Raw genomic sequence first — 24,621 nt, forward strand, 5'->3', positions numbered from 1 at the left:
GTATTGAGTTCTGTCACAGGAGCTCAATACCGGAAAAAACTGATCAGTTTTATCCTAATGCATTCTGAATGGAGAGCAATCCGTTCAGGATGCATCAGTTCAGTCCCTCTTACGTTTTTTGGACGGAGAAAATACCGCAGCATGATGCAGTTTTCTCTCCTGCCAAAAATACTGATCACTTTGCCGGAATGCCGGATCCGGCATTAATTTACATTGAAGTGTATTAAGCCCGGATCCATCATTAAGTGTTCCAGCAAAACGAATCCGGCTTTCCGGTCTGCACATGCGCAGACCTTTAAAAATGCAAAAAAATAATAATACCAGATCAATTTTTCCGGATGACACCAGAGAGACGGATCCGGTATTTCAATGGATTTGTCAGACAGATCCGGATCCGTCTGATAAATGCCATCAGTTTGCATCCGAATTGCCGGATCCGGCAGGCAGTTCCGGCGACATTCCAGGATCGGGTGGAGATAGGAATATTTTGTCCCTTTTCATCTTCTGGAATTCTTCCTTAGTTTTGGTGCCATAGATAGAAATTTTAACAGATCTCTAGATGAAGCCCAAGTCATACTGCCATGCGATACCAAGCTCAGGTCAGGTGATTTTCACATCACAGTTTCATTTTCTATTTTTCTGATCTGTCAGAAAAACAAAAAAAATGATCTTGGGCATCCATTTTAGCCATTTTCGCCTGAGATCCGCTTTTTTTAGATGGGGAAAAAAGTATGCAGGACTTTTTTTTCAGTCTTAAAAAAAAGGATCTCAAATGGATGCGAAATGTGCATAACAATCACAAGATCAGTTTTTTTTTCACAGGATCTTTTTTTTTTTCTGTTCTTCTAAAGGATTAGAAGAACACAAAAGGTGATGTGAAAACAGCCTTAGTTGCATCCTGTCTTAGGAGGTTAGGGGTGGATGGTATTAACTAGCATCAGAAGAAGTCCCCATTTTAATGTTTGCTATGGGGCTCTCTCATCACTATGTACGCCCCTGGCTGAAACTTACAGTATCATTTAAGGAACATTTTGGGTATTAGTTACTAATACCCATAATCACATCTGACGCTAAGCCATAACAAAGGCACAACCGCTCAGTCAAGTGATGTATTTCTCTAGGGAGTCCACAAATGAATTCAATGAAGCATTACATTCCCTTACTGCCAATGACACTGCCTAATTGTTGTGTCGGAAATATTCATTATTGAAAATTGTCACTTTCCATAAAGCATAAAAATCAGCCTCAATCCTATTATCCCTCTAAAACAAACACAGACACATTTTATTCCAAATATGATTATCACTTTAACATTTCTGTGCAGTTCCTCAGGATCTCCATCAGGGAGTTAATCTTATTCTCCAAATACAGCCATACTGTAAAGTCTATGCAAATCCTCAGTTCACGGGTATTACGTTACATTTTGCACCTTGTCCTGATCACTATGTAAGGCTGCATTCATACAACCGTTCAATGGGTCCACAATCCTCAAGATGTGGCCGAAGACAGGACATGTCCTATCTTTTGCGGCCCAGTGGCATAGAGCTGAAAGCACACAGAAGCCCCCTTTTTCTGGGGATATAATTGCAAGGGTCATCTCAGGAAGGGAGACTCCCTTCCTCAGTCTATTCATCAGTTGACTGCTGCAGCAGCAGCTGGAAAAGCAGGCATCTGTTTAGTGCTCACCCCCAGCAGAGAGATACGTGCGTACGTCATATTGGACCCTTCCTTCTTTACTGAACAGTGGCATGCTGGCTTGCATCTTAGCTTTCTTATCACAAGAGGGCTCACATTTTCCTGCCCTGCCTGAATAAGCGAGAGATGTACCAGCCACATCACTGCTAATATCATTGTTGGAGACTAGGCTGGCTGATATTTTCACCCAGCCCTGTGCTGGAGGAGCAGTGCTGCCCAGCATTTAATGTGACCATGCCACCCACATAAAGAAGAAGGTAGGGAAATTTCAGAGCAGCACTCATTTTCTGCTGAAATGGGTGCAACTTTCCGCCACCGTTTACAAATGTACCCAATAACTCACCTTAGAAATATACTCGCACCATAGTTTGTTTTAGTCCTAGCCTCTTACCAGGGGCAGACTGAGAACTTAAAGTGGTCTTGTGAGGAATATGGATCATTATTTAATGGCAGCCATGATATTCATCTGATTTACCTTTGTCAGTGTACCTGCAAAATAAGTTCTCACTCCAACCATCTGCTTGTTAGATAGCAGAGGTAGTGAACTCCACAGGGGTTCTGACTTCAAGGAGGCCGCATGCGTACGAATTCACATCTCAACAGCCAGTATGGAGGCCAGCTAATCCTACATGAAAACCTCTCTGTAGGAGGTCTCAGCCCTTGCCCAGATCTATCATTTCCCCCCAGACATCATGGAACTGGCTGTTCATAAGAAATTATGAATCGCCCATCCATTCCAGACATAAGTCAAATATATTTATACGATCTTGGGGCAAAGACGAACATGCCCATGGTCATAGGTTGGAGGTCGGGTGCCAGGGATAGGAGATATACATATCTCCCCACAGAAACCAAATAACGGTACCATGCTTGGACTCTACTGGTAGCTGGAACCCAGGCGGATCCATTGGTCCCAGAACCACCTCCCTGCGACATTATGGTCTGGACCTATGAGCCCTGACCGGTTTTGTGGCTCATTTGCTGCCAGCCACAGAACAAGGGGAATGGACCCTTTCAGAGGCCGGGAGGGGCCGGCTACAGGTCAAAAGGCTCATGTCAGCAAGCAGGCGTGTCTTTTCTCTGAAGGAGGGTCACATCGTGCCGTGTGTTTAAAGGGACCTGCAACCTGCTGACATCACTGCCCTTCATGTGAGTACAGCTAAGAACTCATCACAACCAAAAGGATTCATCCATCTGGTAAACTGACTTTTGCTCTGTTTAATCCTGTTTGTACCATACCACCTGTATTTGTAACCTCAGACCACTGTATATATCCTTGTGTGTATAGTGTATTGTCTAGTGAGCCCTTAAGGCGATTAAATATACAGTATAATTTAATCTTGTGCTGTCTGGTATATATCGATCACGAATCCCCACGTCCGTGTTTCGGCCTAGTAATATGCTGCCGCTGGTTGGTTTCTTACCCTGTATAATCCAGTTATCGGACCGGGCTTATATCAAAACAAGAAACTGGTGGCAGTCTTTCCGGGCTGAGAACGCGCTGTTTTACTGGGGCAGTGAAAAGGCTCTCTCAGCTTGTTGCCTCTCTGTGCCCGTGTGGACAAGAGGAATCTGTGAAAACGGTACCAAGACTGACCTTACCCGCGCCTCCAGGAGGGTGTAACGTCACTCCTTGGTAACCAGTGACCATACAGTATCTCGTGAGCTCGACCTAGTTGACGTCCGGCGTCAGCCGGGGCACGAGGGGTGGTATTCATCACAGGCCTCATGTTGTAGAGAGGTCCAAATTCACAGAAGGCGTGGAAACACATAGGCGGAGTCAGCAAGGCAAAGTCCCAGCAGCATCATATACCACAGTGCAGCACAATATATTGCCCCAACAGCTGTTCTTCTGTGGTGGCCATCAATAGATGTCATCTTCTGTCCTCCTCCTCTTCCAGTTGTCTCCGATTAAGATATGTAGCAGGGGCTTAGGAGGTGAGATGTGGGCCACAGCAGTTGAATTCAGGAGGGCATGTGCGGTCGCTGGCTGGGTACATGAGTATTTTATTTTCACTGTGTTAATTGTTAATTATCGCTGAGAGATCATTATGTACCCTGCCAGCAGCAGAGAGAAGGACTTGGTTGGCCCACTGGGCATTAGCCCACCAGGAAATTTCCTAGTAAGGTCTGTGGCCAAAATGCCCCTGCCTCTTACCCCGTCTGAGATTGGAGAGGTTGGTATGTGGCCTCAAATATGTCTTGCAGCTAGGAGTCAGGAAAGATAACTATCATTCTATAAGTTAATTGTCTTAAGGTAGGTTTACACATGCCAAGCTTAAAGCCGATTGTCGGGAAGGAGCGCAGTCGGCTGCTCGTTCATTGGAGGTGAAGCGTTGCATTTGCATGCAGTGATCAGTGCAGATTATGAGAATGAGCTATCGCTATTGTGATCGCTAGTCCCCATACAGCTGCATTGTTTCTAGGCAGCAGATCGCTGTTTAGACAGTACGATCTGCTGCCCAGGTGATCAGCGCACCTTTACACAAGCAGACTGTCAGGAACGAGTGTTCGCAGGAAAGTTCATTCCCAATAATCTGCCCAAATATCAGGCCATGAAAATCCACCTTTAAGCCTCATTCATAGTTCAGTGCTTTGTTCAGTGATTTCCAGCAGTGATTATATGAGCCAACACCAGGATTGGAGCCTCCACAGAAATAAGGTATAAAGCAGGGGTAGGCAATCTCTGGCACTCCAGGTGTTGTGAAACTACAACTCCCAGCATGCATACTTGCTCTGCTCTTCTCAGAACTCTCATAGAAATGAATGGAGCATGCTGGGAGTTGCAGTTTCAGAACAGCTGGAGTGCCGAAGGTTGCTGATCCCTGGTATAAACGAAAGATCTGCTCCAGGTAAGGGGGATCGACAGGGTCTTTGTGGGCAGTAGGGGTGGCAATTGGAAACGCCTCCTAGCCCAACGAGAGGCTAGGTGGATCTTCCAATTGCATACTGTCACCCCACATGGTTTAAATGAGGGTTTAAGCTTTGCCCCTTTTTTGCCGTAATGCCCTTGGGGCCTCACCCACGAGTTGTAGTTGATCTTCCTGGTTTTTCTTGAGCTCTTTATTTTGGTTATGCATTATTATTTGTGTTCCTTAGAGCGATTACATATTTTATGTGTGTGTGTCTGCCCACTGGTGGGGTCTTGTCTGTTCCCAGGCACGTCTCCACCTTGGGTGCTTTTAGGGTTAGTATAATATCCCTTGGGGCTGCCTCTTCTTTGGCTGACTCGTTTTTATAATTTTTGTTTTACTTGTCCTTCACATAGTCTGATTTTTAATTCCGTTTTTCTTATATATCTCCTGTGTCAGTTATTTAGGTGTGGTTGCCATCGTTACCTGGGATTCGGCGTGTTCTTCTTCTTCACTCCATTCTGGTCCACAGATGTATCTACTTCCTAGACTAATTGACCATGTTTCTGTATTCTCACTTCATGGCGTTATCAGCACGGACATTATATATTTGTCAACCGTCCTTTTTGGACCTTTTGCATTCACCTTTATCTACATATAATTAGGTCTCTTATTTTACACACTCATGTATTTGCATGTGTCTGTGTGCGCGTGCACTCGCGTGCGCTCATGTTTTCCCCTGTGCACGCGTGCGTCCACGCGCACTCACACACCCTATTTGTTCTCTTTCCTATATGTACAGCAGTGCTTGTACCTTATTCACTTTTGTCACTTTATACATTTATATCACTGTGGTATCTTCTGTGGCATTCATTGTATATACACATGTGTGGGGACAAGCTTCCACATGTGTATGTATATATTTATATATACGTTTTATGTGCAACTTGTTGGTTTTTTATTATCCATACACTTTTCTGCTCATCCTAATTGTAATATATTACATATATGTATATACTTTATTTATTAACATGCTTGTCATTTAGCGCGATAGGAGGTCCGTTTTTCATTGTGCCATATGATGTACTGTATATTGTCTTTTTCACAGTTTGGCTTAATACACTCTGGCATGCTCTATAAAATATAAATATAAGTTACTTTTGCTCCCCCATTTATCAGTTAGGCTCCATGTATTTACTGGAGCGCATTAGGTCACAGCTTTCCCTTTACTCTGGTACTCCTGCCGAATCCCGGAAGTGACGTCTTGCGTTCCACCATGCGGTTCACCTACAGGAACCGGAAGTGATGCGGTGCGTTCCAAGCTGGAACGCATCGTGTCACTTCCTTGTGTGGCCACACATGTCCTGCTCCCTAATCGTATGCAGCTGCCCTGCGTCCATTAGCCATGTCGTTTTGGCTATATAAACCACCCTACTAGCCCCCCCTTCCACACAAACTTCCCCCTGAAGAAGCCTTGCGTGAAACGTGCGTCGGGGTTGCTGGAGCACTATACAGGTAGTTGGTTTATGGCGTTATAATGATTTACTCAGCGTTGGTTATATATCTATTCTGACTATTTGCACTGGTCACTTTACATGCAGACTTTGGTTTCACTATGTATGATATCATTACCTAGCCTGTATAGCTTTGCCTGATTACATGTATTACTAACATTCTATTTGATTTACATGCACACTTAGTGCTATATCTATATACTCATTTTTGTATCTATTTGTCATTTTTAGTAATTTGGTCGTGCTCCATGTCATTCTGTGTGCTCATTTTTCACCATCCATTGTTTCCTATGTGTTTTAATTGTGATTTGTCTCATATGGAGACACTAATAAAATTTATATATTCATAATACTATTTAGTGCGAGCCCTATTTTCTCTTTTTTGGTGTCTTACCACACGTGCTGGCTCTGCACGGGTACTCACTTTTGTGAGTCATTTTGGTGCTCATCTGTATTGTGTTTAGAGCCGCACCTGTTTTTTGGCTCAAAATCACTAATGGAAATCGCTGAACGAACACGGACTGTGTGAATGAGGCATTACTATGTTAACCCTTTGAGCCCCAGGTGATTTTTCATTTTACACTCCCTGCCTTCCCGAGCTATAACTTTTTTATTATTCTAGTCACAAAAATGTATGAGGCATCATTTAATATTGCATACAATATAGTAGGAAGCTGGTAAAAAAAATCCAAAATGGGGTGGAATTGGAAAAAAATGCTATTCCACCACAGTTTTATAGGTTTTGTTTTTATAGCGTACTTTATTTGGTAAAGCTGGCCTGATACCTCTATTTTTCAGGTCAGTACAATTACAGCAATGCCACATTTATTTTTTTTCTTGTGTTTTAATACTGAAAAAAATCTTTTTTTTTTTAAATAATTTTTCTTTTCATCACCATATTCTAACCCAAATAAAAAAAATTATAATTACATCTCTGGAACTTTATGAGGGCTTATTTTTTGCAATCTGTAGTTTTTATTGGAGCGTGCATGATTTTTTTGTCACTTTTTATAAAAAAAATTTAGGGGAGGTGAGGCGACAAAAAAATTCATTTAATTTTTTAATATATTGGGCATTTTGAGACGCGGAGATGCCTATGATGTTTATTTTTATTCCAGCTGCAGTCAATAGTAAAAGACACAAAATGTTATTTAAAAGATACTACACAAATAATTACAATTTTAGAAAATCTCACAGTTGACCATGATTGTACAATTGGTACGTTGGATGTTCAATCATTGTATACATCCATTAGACACGAGCAAGGACTACAGGCATTGTCATCCCAAATGCATAAGAGTGGCAGGTTCAAATCTATACAGATAGATTTTATACTGGAGGCAGTGAATTTTATTCTTAAGCACAACTATTTTATGTTTAATACAGAATTCTTTTTACAGAAGTCCAGTACCGCGATGGGCACCAGATTCGCCCCCAGTTACGCAAATTTATTTATGTCGGATTGGGAGGATGAAGTTATCCTGCCAAAACTGGGGGCGGATCTGGTGCTCTGGAAACGGTATATAGATGATATTGTTTTTATTTGGAGGGGGTCAGATCTAGCATTGAATTTATTTCTAGCTGAGATCAATTGCAACAACTTGAACCTCCATTTTACATCTAATATCAGCAAAACTCATATTGAATTTTTAGATTTAAAGATTGACATTAATATAGATAAACTGATTTGCAGCACGTACCACAAACCAACAGCCAAGAATAATTTTATACTACATTCTAGCTGCCACCTCCCTAGGTGGCTGCTAAATGTTCCAATAAGTCAATTCAGACGCCTTAAGAGAAATTGCACGAATAATGATACATTTGTTAAGGAGGCCGAAACCCTAAAACAGCAGTTCATAGATAAAAATTACCCGAATGACTGTATTGAAGGAGCCTTTAACAAAGTAAAAAATCTTGACCACAGGGAATTTTTTGCAGACAAGATTTTAGAACCCCAAAAGGACCAGATATTACACAAAGAGGCTGCACCTCTTCGTGTAATATCTGGTCCTTTTGGGGTTCTAAAATCTTGTCCGCAAAAAATTGCTACCCTTTAATATTCAATATAAAAAAGTTGAGGAGAGCATTACAAAACATTGGCCCTTCTTATTAAAAGACAAAATTATAGGACCTATGCTATCTATAAAACCTAAAATAGTATATACATGCGCCGACAATCTGGGTTTAAAGATAGCCCCCACAATAAAAAAGTTAAACCAATCGAAAGAAAAACATTGGCTCTGCTTTGAGGGTTTTTATCGATGTAACTCCTGTCCCAACTGTAAGATAACAAATTTTCCCCAAAAAACTGCAAAGGCTATCTCGAATAGTAATGGCTACTCATACAAAATAAGCACTTTTTTAACATGCAACAGTAAGAGTGTCATCTATTTATTGACATGCCCCTGTAAATAACAATATGTTGGCCGCACTAAGAGACTCCTAAAAACAAGGATCTCTGAACATGTGGCCAACATACGGAAGGGGTATGAAAATCACACTGTGTCCAGACACTTTAAAATGTGTCATAATAAAGACCCCACTGGCCTGACCTATATGGCACTTGCTAAAGTGGAACCAGACTGGAGGGGGGGTGATTTGATAAAGAAGATGTCGAGATTGGAGTCTAAATTGATATTTGATTTTGGATCATTGGTACCTAATGGGTTGAATGCGGATTGGGAATTATTTGTTTTTTTGTGAAGGTATTGGTCCTTGGCACAGTGGGAGATATGTAAAAACGTTCCCCATATGTGTTAATGACCCCCACAAAAGATACATATTGAGTAAACCATTAAACCAATTTTCCATGGCTGTTATGAGGAACAAATAATGTTTTTTTTATGTATTTTCATAGTAATTTGACATATTTTAAATCTATTTTCATAGCTATTATGTTTTATAACATGTTTAAGCAGTCATGGCGTAAAACACGCAATGTCAGAAGAAAAAACGCATAATTAACGCATAAAAACCGCAATATGGCAAATCCGGGTTTTGCATGTATCCCTGGGACTGTCGGATTCCGGTTCGGCTTTTCATACTCACCTGGATTACAGTATATAAGGAAGAGGGGTAATACTGCAAGGTTATCCACTGAGGAAGGGGTCACTGCTATATCCCCGAAACGCGTATGGGTCATACCTTGCACCGGCATGCTGGTAAAGAATCTCCCCTGGACATGAATTAAAGCCTCCGGAAGAAAGCCAAAAAGCTCTGACGATATATACTTTCATTAAGCGCACAAACCAGCCGTGGGAACGTAGCTTGGACGAGCACAGCTGATATCCATTATACTACGAACCATCAAGCCCACATGCACACACCGACCAGACCAAGGTAACAAGGATACATAGTAACTGTACCTGGGTGGGACGCCACCTTGAGAAGTTACCGCACTGTATCTTTTGTGTCATTTGAAAGACTGGTGATTTATGCGCACGCTGTTATAGCAAGTCAGTAGCAACTGTGGATTGCGATTAGCTAAAGTTATCCATTCCGGATAAACGTGGAATAATGACTTTACATGCGAAGACTTGAACATAGTCTGAAGTCTGCTGGATATTAATTATCGCTGCCATTTGAATGCACTTTGCACCTTTCATTGCGGTATAAGAGGAACATTTCATGTTTTAACCCATCTACAGAGTGAATCCTCTATGGTTGAATTTTACCACTGACACCATTTTATTATATCAATATTATTGCTGATTTTTCACTGCTGCCATTCACTGTTATTATATTGTATAGTCTAGTGCTGCCATTTATTTATTCTATATGCTGCTGTGTTTATTTCTATTTTTAAATAAAACAATCTAATATTTTAATACCTTATCTCGATTTTGGCTGCATATTTAGAGTGCCAGGTCTTTCTTTTTACTTTTTTTTTTATTGTTTATTTTTATTTTGGGAAAAGGGGGGTAATTATAATTTTTATAATTATGAATTTTGTAATACTTAAAAAAAAAAAAATATTTACCTTCTTTTACTTTTTTTTTTTTTTGCCATTTCCCCCAGGAGACTTGAAAATGCAATCTTCAGATCAATTCCACCTTACATTGTAATGAATTTCTATTGCAATGTATTGATCTGCAGTATCACAGACATTAACCCCGGGTGTCTGCTGGTAAAACGGCAGAAACCAAGCGCCTATGGCACCCGCTGCACTCGTGAGGGGGTACAGTCTCTGAAGTATTAATAACCCCTTCCATACATATCAAGAAGGGGTTAATAGTCCTTAGGCCCCTTTCGCGAGTTTTCCGCATGGGTGCAATGCGTGAGGTGAACACATTGCACCTGCACTGAATCCGGACCAATTCATTTCTATGGGGCTGTGCACATGAGCTGTGATTTTCACACATCACTTGTGCGTTGAGTGAAAATCGCAGCATGCTTTTACATTGTGCATTTTTCACGCAACGCAGGCCCTATAGAAGTGAATGGGGCTGCGTGAAAATCGCAAGCATCCGCAAGCAAGTGCGGATGCAGTGCGATTTTCACACATGGTTGCTAGGTGACGATCGTGATGGGGACCCGATCTTAATTATTTTCCCTTATAACAAAATAATAGCATGGGATGGAGGGGTTAAATTTTTTTTTATTAAACTCACCTCATCCATTTGTTCACGCAGCCCGGCTTCTCTTCTTTCTTTTTCTTTGAGGACCTGGGAGAAAGGGACCTTTGGTGACGTCACTGTGCTCATCACATGGTCCATCACATGATCCATCACCATGGTCCTTTTCTCCCAGGTCCTCAAAGAAGAAGAAAGAAGAGAAGCTGGGCTGAGCAAACAAGTGGATGAGGTGAGTTTAATTTTATTTTATTTTTTTAACCCCTCCATCCCTAATATACTTAGCATTCTGTATTAAGAAAGCTATTATTTTCCTTTCTGGTTACCAAACATGCAGATTTTTCTTACCCGCGTGCAAAATGCATTAGAACGCTTTGCACTCGCACGGAAAAATTGCGCATTTTCCCGCGACGCTCCCGCATCCTATCCAACCCTCACACGCGACGCCCGTGTGAAAGAGTCCTTACACATGAATATGTATCGGTGTTTTTTTGGACTGTAAAAGCACCATAATAGCTGCACACATTTATTTTTGGCCACCTGCATTTTTTGCTATGTTTTCTGTGGCCTTTTTTTGGGCTTCTTTTTGCAAATAGCAAATAGCGAGGTTTACCACACTAAAAATAGTCTACATTTTTTAAAGCAGCAATGTGACTTTTGTAATTCATGTAATCAAAATGTATTATAGCCACTGTGTTATTTTATAAAATATATACCGTAGCACCGCCTGCCGTTTGTTCTTCTTTTTAGTTCTCTGTCCACCTAGCACATTCTCAGTTCCATCCTTCAATTGCCACCAGTCTTACATTCTGTTAGAAGCTGTGAATGAGCTGTGTAGCAGAAAGGACACACCCCTAAGCTGAAATAACAATAGCAGAGCAACTGGGGTAATGAACAGGGATATCTCTGGATCCATGTGAGGTACCCCACATCGTTAGCTTTGTTAGAACAGATTTCCTTGTATTACATGATGTCATAGGATAACCTTTTTAATTGTGTTTTTTTTCCCTATAGAGAAGGTGATGTAAAACATCTAAAAAGATACCAAGAGCTACAGCATGTTGTTTTTTTTTTAAAGCAATACAAAAAGTGCCACCTAATGAACTAAAGCCCCAGTAGCAAAAAATGCTTGTGTGTCCTGCTCTTTATATTTCCCATGGACCTTCAGCTAACACCTGGAGCAGTCTGACTGTGTCCAATCACTGCTGCTGGTGTCAGACTGTGCAGAGGCACCCCCCCCCCCCCAACTGGTAACACCCATCTGTACTTTTACTGCAAACTGCTGGCAATACCATCTAGTAGAAATAATAAACAAATGGTACAACATAGAGTCATAAGAATAAATGCTCCAGAATTGTTATTACATGGGGAATGCAAGTAGTTACTAAAACATACATGTCAGGAGAGGGGACGGCTCCTCTATAATATGTGGTCATGTGAACGAGCAGGCAGTCTATCAGGCGGAATGCTTATGGCGTTACCATTTTGTAGCATGCACAGAAATCTTGTCGGGTTAATTACCAATAAATCAGCGTGACCTCTTCAACGTGACATCTTTTTTTAACAATGATCTTTTCAAGCAGAAAATTAAGAGGCTGATTTTACAGCCTGTGCACACTGCCTGTGGTAAGATAACAGGCTGGCAACACAGGGAGCCACCTCCATGAAACACTACCCTATGCCACAAAGCACTCAATTAAGTGACACATCTGACTTCTTTCCAAGACTCTTTTCTCCCAGACTGATGACTTTTTGCAGCAATAAAAGAAGAACAATGTGAACTGCGTTTAGTTATTGTAGAGGGAAGGGGAGATTTGATTTGGGCTAAAGAACACAAGGAATGGACATTAGACCAGTGGAAATCTGTGCTTTGGTCTGATGAGTCCAAATTTGAGATCTTTGGTTCTAACCACCGTGTCTTTGTGCGACGCAGAAAAGGTGAACGGATGGACTCTACATGCCTGGTTCCCACCGTCAAGCATGGAGGAGGCGGTGTGATGGTGTGGGGGTGCTTTGCTGGTGACGCTGTTGGGCATTTATTGAAAATTGAAGGCATACTGAACCAGCATGGCTATCAAAGCATCTTGCAGCGGCATGCTATTCCATCCGGTTTGCGTTTAGTTGGACCATCATTTTTTTTTCAACAGGACAATGACCCCAAACACACCTCAAGGCTATGTAAGGGCTATTTGACCATGAAGGAGAGTGATGGGGTGCTGCACCAGATGACCTGGCCTCCACAGTCACCGGACCTGAACCCAATCGATATGGTTTGGGGTGAGCTGGACCGCAGAGTGAAGGCAAAAGGACCAACAAGTGCTAAGCATCTCTGGGAACTCCTTCAAGACTGTTGGAAGACCATTTCAGGTGACTACCTCTTGAAGCTCATCAAGAGAATGCCAAGAGTGTGCAAAGCAGTAATCAAAGCAAAAGATGTCTACTTTGAAGAACCTAGAATATGACATATTTTCAGTTGTTTCACACTTTTTTGTTATGTATATAATTCCACTTGTGGTCATGGCTACGGCCAAGAGATATCCGAAGAACCCTAGGGAGAGAAACAACGGGAACAACCTAACCCAGCTAGGCGTGTCTTAGCTAACCTGGCTAAATGGCTTGTTGTGTGCCCTAAGCCATGATCGTGGGTAGGCCTATAAGTGGGCATACCCTGTGGAAATGAGAAGATAAGGGAGGGAGGGTGGGACACCTGAGAACACACGCCTGTGAGTGAGGCTGTGGCTCGTATATGAAGAGCCTCCGCCCCTCCCACAAATGCAGGCTGACTAATCAGCCTTACCAACTTGTGGTCATGGCTACGGCCAAGAGATATCCGAAGAACCCTAGGGAGAGAAACAACGAGAACAACCTAACCCAGCTAGGCGTGTCTTAGCTAACCTGACTACATGGCTTGTTGTTGCCCTAAGCCATGATCGTGGGTAGGCCTATAAGTGGGCAAAAACCAAGCCAAGTAGGGTAGAAAAGGAACTCTAATGGCATGTGCAAACTAATCCCCAAGCCAACTGCAAGGCGTCAGGGATCTAGAGCGAAAAATTTGGCGTGTATGAGGCTAGGCCAGAAGGAGACCTACAACCCATCTTGTGGATGACAAGGCCAGAGACATGATGCTCAATATTGCGGATACTGCCCCAAAGCGAAATGGAGGACCGGGAATACGTTGTGAAATGGGTCATGAAAACCAACTGAACCTTGTAAAGTTTTGTTTCTAGGGAGTACTGGCAATGCCCTAGCCTCAGGAGATCGTGGGACCGAAACCTAACTGCCTAGACTATGCAGGAATTAGGGCTAAAAAGAACTATGTAGATAGGAAGAGAATCCTTGAATAGTTCCCCAGACAACAGCTATCTGCTAGCCGTGGTACGCGAGTTGTTCTACTGTGTGCCCCTGAGAATTGTTTTAACGCTTGAGATGTGAAGACCAACCTACTATCTGAATCTTCTACTGTGAGGAAATGCTGAACTTTGTCCAAAACACGATTTAACGTGGTTGTAGAGAGTCTGAGGTTAGTGCGGCAAGAAGCTACGAAGCCATAATATAGAAGATTCTGTCTATGACTTTCCATGAGTGAGGGAATGCAATTGCAATGAAGCTACCGGCGAGAAATGAATTCCTAGTCGTGGTAAAAAGGCAAAGACTTTGCGCGGGGACCTGGTTGACAAGATATGGTCGACTACGATCGGAGACTGAAATGCTAGAGGGAATTACCCTACTTGTTCCTCCTCTGGCAGGACCTTAACAAAAGCATGAACAATTAAAGCAAGACGAAATATCTGCGTAAGACATGACAATGATGCTGTAGGGCGAACCGGACCAGCTTGCGGTCAAAACATAAAGTGAGCGATCAACATGGATTATTAGGGAAGCAGGTATGTATGTGATACATACGGGCCAAATCAGCCCAGATGGACAACCAACCAGGCAATCAGCCCAGCAGGACTGAAAACAGTCATCGGGCCCCCGAAGCCATGGGGCCAAAGCAGTCGTCGGGCCCCCGAAGCCATGGGGCCAAAGCAGTCGTCGGGCCCCCGAAGCCATGGGGCCGAAGCAGTCGTCGGGCCCCCGAAGCCATGGGGCAGAGTTTTGTTTTTGTTTTTTAAATCAAGAAATTATGACTATAATAAGTGACCTGAATAAGGTGCAGGTGAAATTAAACCATGAGCCTGACCGATGTGGCAGGCGATATCCAAGATAAACTACGTGGCCTGAATAACATGCAAGGTGAAATATTGTTAGGAACGAGACCTGACCGACGTGGAAGGTGACCCCCAACATGAATTCAACTGCATGACCTGAAAAGACGAAGGGAAACGTGACAGAAAATGGAGATAATAACGGACATTAACTAAAATGAAACCTAAATAACATAAGTTGGCAAGCAGGTAAATATGTGAGTCATTCAAAACCAAAAGCATAGCTGCACAGGTGAACAGACAACCATTGGTCGGACCCCTGAAGCCATGGGGCCGAAGCAACCACCAGGGGCCCATGGGGCCGGGCAGCCACCGGGGTGCGAACCTTAGAATTGAGGACGGCTGGGGAAAAGATTGGGCCTTAACCCGACGGGTTTAGTAATCAACCGGGACTCGATAACCTAGAAAGACAATGACATGGGGTAAATCTTCTTAATGAAATGAGGCTGAAATGAACCGCAAGTACTAATCTGTAAAATATAAATGAACAAAAGAAAACTTCTGAAAGGTGTGCCATGGAAAATAGTATCAGATGGCCGTATGACCTACCAATGTCGATGACAATTGTGAAATCCTCTAAGCCAAGAGCCACTCCTGCGAGTCCCTTATGGCGGGAGCCATGCGTGCGAGTCCCTTATGGCGGGAGCCATGCATGGGAAAAAGTATCAGATGGCCGTGCGAACTACAAGTGTCGGTGCCAATCGTGAGGTCCTATAAGCGAACAGCCACTCGGCGAGCCTCTTATGTTTTTTTTTTTTCTTTAAACCACTTATGCAGCACCAGAATGCCTTGGGGACTCGCATAACCATGACCCCCTCCAACAGCAAACCTGGGACACTAACCAGCCTACAACCATGTCGTACCCCTAACAAACAAAACAAAACATGAAAAACGGTCAAGGGGCCCCTGGAGCCATGAGGCCGGATCAATCATAGGGCCCCCGAAGCCAGAGGCCCCGAAGCCAGAGGGATGGCGTTGCGGTGATGATAAGTAATTAAAACGTAAGCCGGACCTGATAGGATATGCAGAGGCTTGAATGATTGGATTGGCTAGAAGGTGGCCTAAGGAACATAACTGCCAACAGGCGTTGAAAATATAGACATTAGTAATCCGAAGCACGTGCATACTTAAAACACTAACCACCGCGAACCATAAAACGTAAACATGAAATTTAAACCGAGATGGGAGAAAAACAAGAGCCTGAGGCATTGCAAGTTCGCTAGGAGAAGTCCCTTATCGCGACAAACAAATGAACAGCTTGTGAAAACATAGCAGGAAATTTACTCCTATTGGCCGACTGATCTCCGCTGAGGAGCCGTTTGGTGAACTGGGGCAGGAGACCAATCTAAGTAAATACGAACCAGAAGTAAAAGGAGACCAGTCTGAGTGAATATGAACCAGGATTAAAGAACCAGAGCGGTGGGTGCAGACTGCCCCGGTGAGACTATTGAGTAAAACCATGACGTAGCAATGAACAGGAGAATGCAGCTTTCAGTGGAAGCAGAGTACAACACATGATGTAACAACAAATGGGTGAATGGAGCTTTGGATGTGAGTGGTACCTAAAAAACATGGTATGGGCGCAGCTCAGAGTATGGGTAGCGCATGAACAGCATGGTATAAGCAGAGGTATGAATGCAATTCGAAAGTGAGCAGAGTATTGACGTGATGCGAAAGCAGACACGTGAACGCAGCTCTAGTAGTGAATGGAGTATAGGACAAGATGTAAAAGCAGACATGCGGACACAGCTTTGGATGTGAACGAAATATTAACTTGATGTGACAGCAGACATGGAAAGCGGCTTTGGTGAGTGGGTATACGACCTGGTGTAGCAGTATAAGTGTGAACACAACTCTGGGTATAAGCAGAGCATGAAATTTGGTATAACAGCAGCTCTGGTTGTGAACGGAGCATAACATAGATGTAACAGCGACATGAATGCAGTTCTTGAAATGGGCCTGGAAAGAACCTGTAGTAGTATAGGACGTGTGAACGCAGCTCTGGGTGCGAGTAGAGTAAACCCGATATACCGATAGAGTGGGGTATGGCAGAGTCTTATTCTAACAACAAAACATGACATATAGCGTAGTATCAGCAGCGGCTGAACCTGACGGTCCAGTTGTCACCCAACATTTAGCTTGTCTTGGGCGATCCAGGTAACAAGACAAATGACATAGCATGGTATCTGCAGTAGCTGAACCTGGGCGATCCAGGTGACATACAACATTTAACTCGGCCTGGGCGATCCAGGTGACATACAACATTTAACGTGGCCTGGACGATCCAGGTGACATACAACATTTAACTCGGCCCGGGCGATCCAGGTGACATACAACATTTAACTTGGCCTGGGCGATCCAGGTGGCATTCAACATTTAACTCGGCCTGGGCGATCCAGGTAACACATAACATGTAACTGGGCCTGGGCGATCCAGGTAACAAGACAAATGACATAGCCGGTATCTGCAGTGGCTGAACCTGGGCGATCCAGGTGACACACAACATTTAACTCGGCCTGGGCGATCCAGGTAACACATAACATGTAACTGGGCCTGGGCGATCCAGGTAACAAGACAAATGACATAGCCGGTATCTGCAGTGGCTGAACCTGGGCGATCCAGGTGACACACAACATTTAACTCGGCCTGGGCGATCCAGGTAACACATAACATGTAACTGGGCCTGGGCGATCCAGGTAACAAGACAAATGACATAGCCGGTATCTGCAGTGGCTGAACCTGGGCGATCCAGGTGACATACAACATTTAACTCGGCCTGGGCGATCCAGGTGACATACAAATTTTAACTCGGCCTGAGCGATCCAGGTAACAAGACAAAAACATATAGTATCAGCCGTGGCTGAAACTGAACGGACAAGGTAACATGCGCCATGTGCACCTGAGAACACACGCCTGTGAGTGAGGCTGTGGCTCGTATATGAAGAGCCTTCGCCCCTCCCACAAATGCAGGCTGACTAATCAGCCTTACCAACATGTGTTAATTCATAGTTTTGATGCCTTAAGTGTGGATTTACAATTTTCATAGTCATGAAAATAAAGAAAACTCTTTGAATGAGAAGGTGTGTCCAAACTTTTGGTCTGTACTGTATATATTGTGGGGGGTTAGCTCTCTTTCGGGGGTCATTCTCACAGATATCTTCAGGACACCAAGTTTTAGGTCCAAACACGGTGCTTTATTGTAGCACATCCACGTAAACAAACAATAATACAAAATAATAAAAAACTCGCCCGGCTGGGCTCTAACTAAACAAATAGATCCCTGACTCACCTAGGTCACAGTTCACACGCTGTGAGCCCATGCGGCTTTGTCAGCCAATGTCCCACAGCCTCCTGGCTGTACAGAGTCCAGTACGCCTACTGTCTCCAGCTCACTGTTTCTTGTGGGGGATTGGGGCTTAGTAGTCCGCCTGACTATAGCCCTGCGACCCTCCCAGGCGTCGCTTCGTCACCCACCTCCAGGCTATCTCCCAGCCTTGTGGTCCCTCAGCCTTGCCCAATTGATAGCACACTGATAGATCCTCCAGGCCTCTATCCACAGGTGACACACTCCCCCCTTGCTGACACCCTGGGGGGTGCTTTATGCCAGCCTGATTACCTCCAGATTGTCTCACCTGTGTTGGAATAGGGGTGTGAACCACACTATCCACCCCTTCCTTGCCTCTAACCTGTGTGAGACCTCACACTGTCTCACAAAATATATATATATATATATATATATATATATGTACACAAACCGGATTCCAAAAAAGTTGGGACACTAAACAAATTGTGAATAAAAACTGAATGCAATGATGTGGAGATGGCAAATGTCAATATTTTATTTGTAATAGAACGTAGATGACAGATCAAACGTTTAATCCGAGTAAATGTATAATTTTAAAGGAAAAATACGTTGATTAAAATTTTCACGGTGTCAACAAATCCCCAAAAAGTTGGGACAAGTAGCAATAAGAGGCTGGAAAAAGTAAATTTGAGCATAACGAAGAGCTGGAAGACCAATTAACACTAATTAGGTCAATTGGCAACATGATTGGGTATAAAAAGAGCTTCTCAGAGTGGCAGTGTCTCTCAGAAGCCAAGATGGGTAGAGGATCACCAATTCCCACAATGTTGCGCAGAAAGATAGTGGAGCAATATCAGAAAGGTGTTACCCAGCGAAAAATTGCAAAGACTTTGCATCTATCATCATCAACTGTGCATAACATCATCCGAAGATTCAGATAATCTGGAACAATCTCTGTGCGTAAGGGTCAAGGCCGTAAAACCATACTGGATGCCCGTGATCTCCGGGCCCTTAAACGACACTGCACCACAAACAGGAATGCTACTGTAAAGGAAATCACAGAATGGGCTCAGGAATACTTCCAGAAACCATTGTCAGTGAACACAATCCACCGTGCCATCCGCCGTTGCCAGCTGAAACTCTACAGTGCAAAGAAGAAGCCATTTCTAAGCAAGATCCACAAGCTCAGGCGTTTTCACTAAGCCAGGGATCATTTAAAATGGAGTGTGGTAAAATGGAAGACTGTTGTGTGGTCAGACAAGTCACGATTCGAAGTTCTTTTTGGAAATCTGGGACGCCATGTCATCCGGACCAAAGAGGACAAGGACAACCCAAGTTGTTATCAACGCTCAGTTCAGAAGCCTGCATCTCTGATGGTATGGGGTTGCATAAGTGCGTGTGACATGGGCAGCTTGCATGTCTGGAAAGGCACCATCAATGCAGAAAAATATATTCAGGTTCTAGAACAACATATGCTCCCATCCAGACGTCATCTCTTTCAGGGAAGACCCTGCATTTTTCAACAAGATAATGCCAGACCACATTTTGCATCAATCACAACATCATGGCTGCGTAGGAGAAGGATCCGGGTACTGAAATGGCCAGTCTGCAGTCCAGATCTTTCACCTATAGAGAACATTTGGCGCATCATAAAGAGGAAGGTGCAACAAAGAAGGCCCAAGACGATTGAACAGTTAGAGGCCTGTATTAGACCAGAATGGGAGAGCATTCCTATTTCTAAACTTGAGAAACTGGTCTCCTCGGTCCCCAGACGTCTGTTGAGTGTTGTAAGAAGAAGGGGAGATGCCACACAGTGGTGAAAATGGCCTTGTCCCAACTTTTTGGGGATTTGTTGACACAATGAAATTCTGATTCAACATATTTTTCCCTTAAAATGGTACATTTTCTCAGTTTAAACTTTTGTTCCGTGATTTATGTTCTATTCTGAATAAAATATTAAAAGTTGGCACCTCCACATCATTGCATTCAGTTTTTATTCACGATTTGTATAGTGTCCCAACTTTTTTGGAATCCGGTTTGTATATATATATATATATATGTATATATATATATATATATATATATATCTATATACAGTACAGACCAAAAGTTTGGACACACCTTCTCATTCAAAGAGTTTTCTTTATTTTCATGACTATGAAAATTGTAGATTTACACTGAAGGCATCAAAACTATGAATTAACACATGTGGAATTATATACATAACAAAAAAGTGTGAAACAACTGAAAATATGTCATATACTAGGTTCTTCAAAGTAGCCTTTTGCTTTGATTACTGCTTTGCACACTCTTGGCATTCTCTTGATGAGCTTCAAGAGGTAGTCACCTGAAATGGTTTTCACTTCACAGGTGTGCCCTGTCAGGTTTAATAAGTGTGATTTCTTGCCTTATAAATGGGGTTGGGACCATCGGTTGCGTTGTGGAGAAGTCAGGTGGATACGCAGCTGATAGTCCTACTGAATAGACTGTTAGAATTTGTATTATGGCAAGAAAAAAGCAGCTAAGTAAAGAAAAATGAGTGGCCATCATTACTTTACTCCGAAAAATTGGGAAAACTTTGAAAGTGTCCCCAAGTGCAGTCACAAAAACCATCAAGCGCTACAAAGAAACTGGCTCACATGCGGACCGCCCCAGGAAAGGAAGACCAAGAGTCACCTCTGCTGCAGAGGATAAATTCATCCGAGTCACCAGCCTCAGAAATCGCAGGTTAACAGCAGCTCAGATTAGAGACCAGGTCAATGCCACACAGTTCTAGCAGCAGACACATCTCTAGAACAACTGTTAAGAGAAGACTGTGTGAATCAGGCCTTCATGGTAGAATATCTGCTAGGAAACCACTGCTAAGGACAGGCAACAAGCAGAAGAGACTTGTTTGGGCTAAAGAACACAAGAAATAGACATTAGACCAGTGGAAATCTGTGTTCTGGTCTGATGAGTCCAAATTTGAGATCTTTGGTTCCAACCACCGTGTCTTTGTGCGACGCAGAAAAGGTGAACGGATGGACTCTACATGCCGGGTTCCCACCGTGAAGCATGGAGGAGGAGGTGTGATGGTGTGGAGGGTGCTTTGCTGGTGACACTGTTGGGGATTTATTCAAAATTGAAGGCATACTGAACCAGCATGGCTACCACAGCATCTTGCAGCGGCATGCTATTCCATCCGGTTTGCGTTTAGTTGGACCATCATTTATTTTTCAACAGGACAATGACCCCAAACACACCTCCAGGCTGTGTAAGGGCTATTTGACCATGAAGGAGAGTGATGGGGTGCTGCGCCAGATGACCTGGCCTCCACAGTCACCGGACCTGAACCCAATCGAGATGGTTTGGGGTGAGCTGGACCGCAGAGTGAAGGTAAAAGGGACAACAAGTGCTAAGCATCTCTGGGAACTCCTTCAAGACTGTTGGAAGACCATTTCAGGTGACTGCCTCTTGAAGCTCATAAAGAGAATGCCAAGAGTGTGCAAAGCAGTAATCAAAGCAAAAGGTGGCTACTTTGAAGAACCTAGAATATGACATATTTTCAGTTGTTTCACACTTTTTTGTTATGTATATAATTCCAAATGTGTTAATTCATAGTTTTGATGCCTTCAGTGTGAATCTACAATTTTCATAGTCATGAAAATAAAGAAAACTCTTTGAATGAGAAGGTGTGTCCAAACTTTTGGTCTGTACTGTATATATATATATATATATATATATATATTGGCCCTGTATGGCCAAAATGGGAATATTTGTCCCAGTACGTCCCCTGTATATGGGCCCAGCATATGGGTTCCTTGTATGCCCCAGGTATATTTGGGTTATATATATATATATATATATATATATGTATGTATGCCCCAGTTATTACATACATATATATATTTGTGATCGGGTCGGCTATCAGAGTGTGATACCTAACACTTAGCAGTGAAGGTGTGGCAGAACTTCTTACGGAAGTATATCTGTAAAGAATAAATCAAGGCAACTGGACGTACTGTAGATTTCCAACGAGCTTTCTCAATTCTGAGTGATTGTACAAAAATTCGGCGAATAAATATGTAACTGAATCCACATCTGGTAATTATACCCAGCATTGGGTCAAAGGTGTTGATTCCATTATCCTAATTGGAGTCAGTAGGTGATAAAGACTTCCCAGAAAAAGGTGTCAAGACAGCATTATACATGGCAGACAATAGATGTCTAACCCCCCACCTCTATTCAAGCTTGGCTTCTCCATTTTTACGTAGATGGCCTCCTTCACGCCTCGTTTGTACCAATCGGCCTCCTTATCCAAAACACGTACTTGACTGCCGTCCAGTTGCCTTGATTTATTCTTTACAGATATATACCATGACCTGGATAAATGAGAACCTTCACAGACTTCTTACGGAAGGATAGCCTAAAGGGGGCCACCCTAGGATAGAGGAGATGAGAGCTGAGTGCTATGGGTGGGAGGGTGCGTCGACCTCGTAGATCACGTAGATGAGGAGAGCGCTACCCCCCACCTTAAGTAGGCCTCACACAAATGCGGCATCTACCGCGCCTATACTTGTGATCGGGTCGGCTATCAGAGTGTGATACCTAACACTTAGCAGTGGAGGTGTGGCGGAATTGCTTAGGGAAGGATAGCCTAAAGGGCAGTGGCGACTCTAGGAACAATATATAGGGGGGGCACAAAGATACCACAGTCAAAAATGGGGGGGCACAAACAAAATAAGTATATATCAATAAGATTACAAAATACGAGTGAATTGCGATATGCAGGGATACAGTTATAATAAAGCAATTTACTTACAAAAGAAGCTACTCAGTCGTCTGCTGTGCCGTCCTCTGCTTGCATCCACGTATTCTTTCCCCTTCTTTCTGTCTCTCGTCAGTGCACAGGCACACTGTTATGGTGGATCTGTGGAAGACACACTGTTATGGGGGCATCTGTGGATGACACATTATGCCTCTCATTAGCCCTCATTATGCCTCTCATATCAGCCCCCATATCAGCCCTTATGCCTCATTAGCTCCCATATCAGCCCTTATGCCTCATTAGCCCCCATATCAGCCCTTATGCCTCATTAGCCCCCATATCAGCCCTTATGCCTCATTAGCCCCCATTATGCCTCTTATTAGCCCCATTATGCCTCTTATTAGCCCCCATATGCCTCCAATTAGCCCCCATATGCCTCCTATTAGCCCCCATATGCCTCCTATTAGCCCCCATATGCCTCCAATTAGCCCCCATATGCCTATTAGCCCCCATATGCCTCCTATTAGCCCCCATATGCCCCCATATGCCTCCAATTAGCCCCCATATGCCTCCAATTAGCCCCCATATGCCTCCTATTAGCCCCCATATGCCTCCTATTAGCCCCTATATGCCTCCTATTAGCCCCCATATGCCTCCTATTAGCCCCCATATGCCTCCTATTAGCCCCATATGCCCCCATATGCCTCCAATTAGCCCCGATATGCCTCCAATTAGCCCCCATATGCCTCCTATTAGCCCCCATATGCCTCCTATTAGCCCCCATATGCCTCCTATTAGCCCCCATATGCCTCCTATCAGCCCCCATATGCCTCCTATTACCCCATATGCCTCCTATTAGCCCCATATGCCCCCATTTGCCTCCAATTAGCCCCCATATGCCTCCAATTAGCCCCCATATGCCTCCTATTAGCCCCCATATGCCTCCTATTAGCCCCCATATGCCTCCTATCAGCCCCCATATGCCTCCTATTACCCCATATGCCTCCTATTAGCCCCATATGCCCCCATTTGCCTCCAATTAGCCCCCATATGCCTCCAATTAGCCCCCATATGCCTCCAATTAGCCCCCATATGCCTCCTATTAGCCCCCATATGCCCCCATATGCCTCCAATTAGCCCCCATATGCCTCCAATTAGCCCCATATGCCTCCTATTAGCCCCATATGCCTCCTATTAGCCCCAAATATGCCTCCAATTAGCCCCAAATATGCCTCCAATTAGCCCCAAATATGCCTCCAATTAGCCCCCATATATGCCTCCAATTAGCCCCCAAATAGCCCCCATATGCCTCCTATTAGCCCCCAAATATGCCTCCAAATGCCCCATATGGCTCCAATTAGCCCTTATATGCCTCCTATTAGCCCCCATAATGCCCCCAGCAGCCACATTTTTTATAAAATAAAAAATAAAAACACTTACCTCTCCTGTTCCTGGACGGACGCCGCCTGCCATTTTCTCCTCAGTCGACTGTGCTCTAAACTGGCGCGCACAGCGTGAGGTCACAGAGCGCCCTCACGCTGTGCGCAGCCCTGCACAGCCGACAGCCGAGGACCAGGAAGTGGTGAGTACAGAGCGTTCACCACTTCCTGGTCCTTCGGTACTAATGAGCGCTTCCATAATGGAAGCGCTCATTAGTATTCACTCTGGGGAATCAGCGGGGGGGGGCACCCGGGGGGGCAAGGGACAACATAGGGGGGGCAATTGCC

At 43.7% G+C, this 24,621-nt stretch overlaps 1 long non-coding RNA gene across 1 annotated transcript in view; it reads left to right on the plus strand.

Moving 5' to 3' along the window:
- The first annotated feature begins 5,941 nt into the window (after positions 1-5,941).
- The window catches only part of LOC122936347, a 109,909-nt gene continuing 91,229 nt past the window's right edge, over positions 5,942-24,621 (plus strand). The window contains exon 1 of the long non-coding RNA XR_006388920.1: positions 5,942-6,062. This is a non-coding gene — a long non-coding RNA (uncharacterized LOC122936347). The remainder of the gene's footprint in view (positions 6,063-24,621) is intronic.

Source organism: Bufo gargarizans, chromosome 4, assembly GCF_014858855.1.
Source record: "Bufo gargarizans isolate SCDJY-AF-19 chromosome 4, ASM1485885v1, whole genome shotgun sequence".
NCBI lineage: Eukaryota > Metazoa > Chordata > Amphibia > Anura > Bufonidae > Bufo > Bufo gargarizans.